At 49.7% G+C, this 5863-nt stretch overlaps 1 pseudogene; it reads left to right on the forward strand.

The window, feature by feature from the left end:
• The first annotated feature begins 2231 nt into the window (after window positions 1-2231).
• LOC130333358 (U2 spliceosomal RNA) lies at window positions 2232-2353 on the forward strand (annotated as a pseudogene).
• The last annotated feature ends 3510 nt before the right edge of the window (window positions 2354-5863 follow it).

The following is a 5863-nucleotide window of genomic DNA, read 5'->3' on the forward strand; positions in this document are numbered from 1 at the left end:
CAGACCCTTCTACCCCCATCCAGACCCCTCTATCCCTTCCTCCAGACACCTCTGTCCCCCATCCAGACCCCTCAATCCCCCATCAAGACCCCTCTGTTCCTTCCTCTATCCCCTATCCAGACTCCTCTATCCTTCCCAGACCAGAAGAATAGATGGGGTTCTACTCTTCTCTATCACTCATCCAGACCCCTCTATCCCTTCCTCCAGACACCTATGTCCCCTATCCAGAACCCTCTATATCCTCATCCAGACTCCTCTATCTCCCCAGACCTCTCTACCTCCCATCTATTCTTCTCTGTCCCCCATCCAGACCCCTCTATCCCCCCCTATACCCCCATGCAGACCTCTATCCCCCATCTAGACTCCTCTATTCCCCAAAACCTCTAGGTGATAGAGAAGAATAGATGGGGTTTTTTTATTCTTCTCCATCACCCATCCAGGCTGGCTGCTTGCCTTTGAATGAATATGTGTTTGTTTTGTGACAGTTGTTTGCACCAATTTATTTTATTTTGTGCCACAATTTTTCATATGACGTCTAAGTGGATGTGAGGTCTGACTATCTGCAAACACATCACTTGGGTATACTAAGAATGACTTGGATTCCAGATGAGTGGAAACTGTGATGCTATTAACTCCAGCCAAAATGAACTTATCTTCTATCCACAGGATAGGGAATAAGTAGCTGATTGCAGATAATCCGACCACTGGGACCCGCACAATCTCCTCAACGGTAGAGGAATGCGTGCGGTAGATGGCACATGTTCCATCCATTTCTATGGAACTCCAATGATGCTGTACTTGGGTCTCTTCTGTGCTCCCACAGAAATGAATGAAGCTTCCACCGCATTCACTTCTCACTGAGAACTGGGGCCCGTCCAGACCTCTAGGTGATAGAGAAGAATAGATGGGGGTTCTACTCTTCTATATCCCCCATCCAGACCTTTTCCTCCCCACTCTATACGCCATCCAGTCTTCTCTATCCCCCTTCACACCTCTCTATCTCCCTTCCAGACTCTTCTATCCCCCATCTTGACCCCTCTATACTATGGCCAGACTCCTCTGCACTCCCTACCAGACCTCTTTATTCCCATCCAGTCATATTTATTCCCCCTCCAGACCTCTCTATGCCTCATCTGAACTCCTATAATCCCTCTCCAGACCCCTCTACCCCACCTCCAGACCACTTTATCCCCCATTCAGTCTTCTCTAGTCCTTCTCTAGACCCCTCATCCTCCCCTCCAGACCCCTCTATTTCCTATCTGCCTCTGGTCAGGAAGGAAACTAAAAGAGGAATACTGCTGTTACATGCGTGTATTTTCTGAAGGGGGGATCCGCTACTTGAAGCAACAGGCCCCCTTTTTGTCCTAGGCTCTCAGCAGTATGGGCCAGAGAGGCATTATGGGTGTCAGTCAAATCTCATAATGCAAAACGTCACTGACAATGCAGGCACAGACGCAGCTGCAGTCATGTGACATTCTGGACTGTATAGGAATAGGTGCATCAATTTCAATGCCCCCTATTAGTAAATTACATTGCTTCATTCATTCTATTTATATAATCATACATTGCTAACACACTAAACTGTAGAACAACAAAGAAGCCGAATTGAATATAACATTTCTTGTTAATTTTTTAGGGTCTCAAGTCCTGGACCAGCATCCAGAATTTGGATGAAGATGAGGTAAGGGCTTGTTCACACTTTCAGAATATATTTGTATCCAATAAATCCGAGCAATCTCTTTGTATTTATACATAAAAACTAGTGAGAAAACAATGACTGCATTTTTATTCAGGTGTTTTCCATTGGTCTTTATATCTTCTGGCTGATTTGTCGCCTTTGAATGAATAGGTGTTTGTTTTGTGACAGTTTTTTGCACCAATTTATTTTGTGCCACAATTTTTCATATGACGTCTAAATGGATGTGAGGTCTGACTATCTGCACACACATCACTTGGGTATACTTAGAATGACTTGGATTCCAGAATTAGTGGAAACTGTGACACTATTAAAGGAGAACTCCTGCCAAAATTAACTTATCCCGTATCCACAGGATAGGGAAGAAGTAGCTGATCGGAGGGAGTCCGACTTCTGGGACCCTCCGCAATCTCCTGAATGGGGCCCCGGCTCTCAGTGAGGAGTGCGTGTGGTAGACGGCACATGCTCCATTCATTTCTATGGAACTCCAATGATGCTGTACTTGGGTCTCTTTGGTGCTCCCATAGAAATGAATGAAGCTTCTTGGGCTTTTGGCCAAGATCAAGTGTAGTATCTGTTCTTATCAGTTTGAGCTGATGAACTGGTTTTGGATGGGTCTGAGGAATCAGCTCGATGGCTGCTCCAATGGGACCTGTTTCCTCCGGGTCTCGCCATGAGGCTGAGCGGGTCTAGAACTGAGGTACTTTAGTGTCTCGGGGAGTGGTGATCCTGAGGTGCCAAAGCTCACTGAGTGGAAACATGGGCACCATGATCTCTTCACCTTGTGGCACTCACCTCTTGATTCCCGACTTTCTGGCTGGGATCAGGTACATTTTTATAGATCCGGTCGGATGTCCGGGCAATATATCTGAACACATTCACTTATTTATTTCTTTTTGTTACTGTGTCACTTTTTGCGTGTTGTGTGTTCACAGGATTGTTAGGATGCGGTAGCCCTTCTGGGTGTCCCTCCTAGCGGTATAGGGGAGGTGAGTTTGGCCATCAGGTTCCCCACCTCCCTGCAAAAAACCCCGGGTACTCCTGCATGGGCAGGGTACCGACCGTACCCTGCCCATGCTCTGCAGGCAGATACCTTGGCGAAGGGGGATGCCTGGGAGAATTTGTGGTCCCTTAGTAGCTTCGGCAAAAAGGGGCATCGAACCTGGAACCTTGCAGGTACCTTTTGGTCCGGAGGCGAAGGGTAAGGTTTGTTGGGGGGCCTCTCTCCTGTTGGTATTCCAGAATTAGTGGAAACTCTGATGCTATTAAAGGAGAACTCCAGCCAAAATTAACTTATCCTCTACCAACAGAATAAGGTAGCTGATCGCAGGGAGTCCACCCACTGGGACCTTCCGCAATCTCCTGAATGGGGCCCCCTGCTCCATTCAGCACATGCTCCATTCATTTCTATGGAACTCCAATGATTCTGTACTTGGGTCTCTTCAGGGCTCCATACATACGCCTCACTGAGAGCTGGGGCCCCGTGGTCGGACTCCCTGGGATCAGCTACTTATGCCCTAACCGGTGGATAGGGCATAAGTAAATCCTTTTCAGACATTGTTGGCAATGCAGGAGTGTAAAGTTTGTATTTGCAATAATGATTTATTTTTATTTCTTGATATATTAGAACTTGAAGTATAATAACCTCTTAATGGCCTCCAATTTACCTTTTTCCTAGCATACATCAGCCGGCCATGTTTTTCTAGAAAGGTTAGAATAAGCTTGTGGGTCTCTCTGGTGCAGGAATTGCAGGAGTTCAGCCTTCAGTATGATAGCTAGTAACTAACAGGATAGGAAAAACCTGTATATTTACATTTTTTGCATGCCGCAGTGAAATCATGGCCACTGCATGTGAGGTTCCTCTGTGCGCCTCTTACCCTCTTCAGTGATCGGTTTCCATAGTAACCAGGTGTCTCGTGAAGGCCTGCCATGGGTGTCTGTGCACCTATAGAAAAGAATGCAAAAATGGAATGACACAATTGCATTTTTTTCCCATTTCCCCAGCAATAAAAAAAGAGTTAATACAGATCAACCCATCAGATATATGAACCCTAAAATGGTGGCATTAAAAAGTACAACTTGTCCTGCAATAAACAAGCTGTCACGATTCGGCAGGCTGGAGGTGGATCCTCTGTGCCAGAGAGGGATTGGCGTGGACCGTGCCGGTGGACCGGTTCTAAGTTGCTACTGGTATTCACCAGAGCCCGCCGCAAAGCGGGATGGTCTTGCAGCGGCGGTAGCAACCAGGTCGTATCCACTGGCAACGGTTCAACCTCTCTGACTGCTGAGAAAAGCGCGGTACAAGGGAGTAGACAAGAGCAAGGTCAGACGTAGCAGAAGGTCGGGGCAGGCGGCTAGGTTCGTAGTCAATGGTGATAGCAGATGGTCAAGAACGCAGTAGAGGTAACACAGAGTAGCTTTCTCAAGGCACAAGGCAACAAGATCCGGCAAGGGAGTGCAGGGGAAGTGAGGTATAAGTAAGGAGTGCACAGGTGGAAACTAATCAGGAAGATTGGGCCAGGCACCATCATTGGTGCACTGGCCCTTTAAATCTCAGAGAGCTGGCGCGCGCGTGCCCTAGAGAGCGGAGCCGCGCGCGCCAGAGCATGACAGCCGGGGACCGGGACAGGTAAGTGACTTGGGATGCGATTCGCGAGCGGGCGCGTCCCGCTATGCGAATCGCATCCCCGCCAGCAATGTCAGTGCAGCGCTCCCGGTCAGCGGGTCTGACCGGGGCGCTGCAGGGAGAGAAACGCCGCGAGCTCTTCGGGGAGGAGCAGGGACCCGGAGCGCTCAGCGTAACAGTACCCCCCCCCCCCCCTTAGGTCTCCCCCTCTTTTTGTCGGGTTGTCGCTCCACCTGGGACGAGGACATTGGGAGCGATTGTAGAGTCTCCTTCTGGGGGACAGTGAAGTCCTGGGCAGACCGGTCAGAAGGAGTGGGAATGGGGAGGGGGGGCAGAGGGTGAGGCTTGGCACAGTCCTGATAGGCCTTGGGGAGACCAGGCACAGGAGGGGACACTGAGGCCCGACAGACGGGGCTGGGAGCAGACGTGAGGCATTTCTTGCGGCAAGCAGGACCCCAATTCTTGATCTCCCCGGTGGTCCAGTCAAGGGTGGGAGAATGGTGCTGGAGCCATGGCAGACCGAGAAGGACTTCAGATGTGCAGCCGGGCAAAACCAAAAATTCAATCTTTTCGAGATGTGGTCCAATGTTCATAAGCAGAGGCACTGTGCGATAACGCATAGTGCAGTTCAACTTGACTCCGTTGACTGAAGCAATGTAGAGCGGCTTGATGAGACGGGTTACCGGGATGCAGTACCTATCAAGCAAAGAGGCCAGAATAAAATTTCCAGAAGAACCAGAGTCCAAGACGGCCACGGCAGAGAAGGAGGAGTTGGCAGAAGGAGAAATCCGTACGGGCACAGTGAGACATGGAGAAGCAGACTCAGTACCCAGAGACGCCAGACCCACATGAGCAGGTTGCCTGCGTGCATTTTCCAGACGTGGAGGACGAATCGGGCAATCCACCAAGAAATGTTCGGTACTAGCGCAGTACAGACATAGATTTTTATCCCTACGGCGAGACCTCTCTTCAATAGTCAGGCGAGACCGATCTACTTGCATAGGCTCCTCGGCGGGAGGCACAGGGGTAGATTGCAAGGGATACCGTGAGAGAGGTGCCCAGGGATTAAGGTCTTTTTCCTGGCGGAGTTCCTGGTGTCTTTCCGAAAAACGCATGTCAATGCGGGTGGCCAAATGGATAAGTTCATGCAGATTGGCAGGAATCTCTCGTGCGGCCAGCACATCTTTGATGTTACTGGATAGGCCTTTTTTAAAGGTCGCGCAGAGAGCCTCGTTGTTCCAAGATAATTCGGAAGCGAGAGTACGAAATCGGATGGCGTACTCGCCTACTGAAGAATTACCCTGGACCAGGTTCAGCAGGGCAGTCTCGGCAGAAGAAGCTCGGGCTGGTTCCTCGAAGACACTGCGAACCTCAGAGAAGAAGGAGTGTACAGTGGTGGTGACAGGGTCATCGCAGTCCCAGAGCGGTGTGGCCCATGCCAAAGCCTTCCCAGACAGGAGACTAACCACGAAAGCCACCTTCGACCGTTCAGTAGGAAATTGGTCCGACAACATCTCCAAATGTAGGGAACATTGTGACAG

Source organism: Hyla sarda, unplaced genomic scaffold (genome assembly GCF_029499605.1).
Source record: "Hyla sarda isolate aHylSar1 unplaced genomic scaffold, aHylSar1.hap1 scaffold_403, whole genome shotgun sequence".
NCBI lineage: Eukaryota > Metazoa > Chordata > Amphibia > Anura > Hylidae > Hyla > Hyla sarda.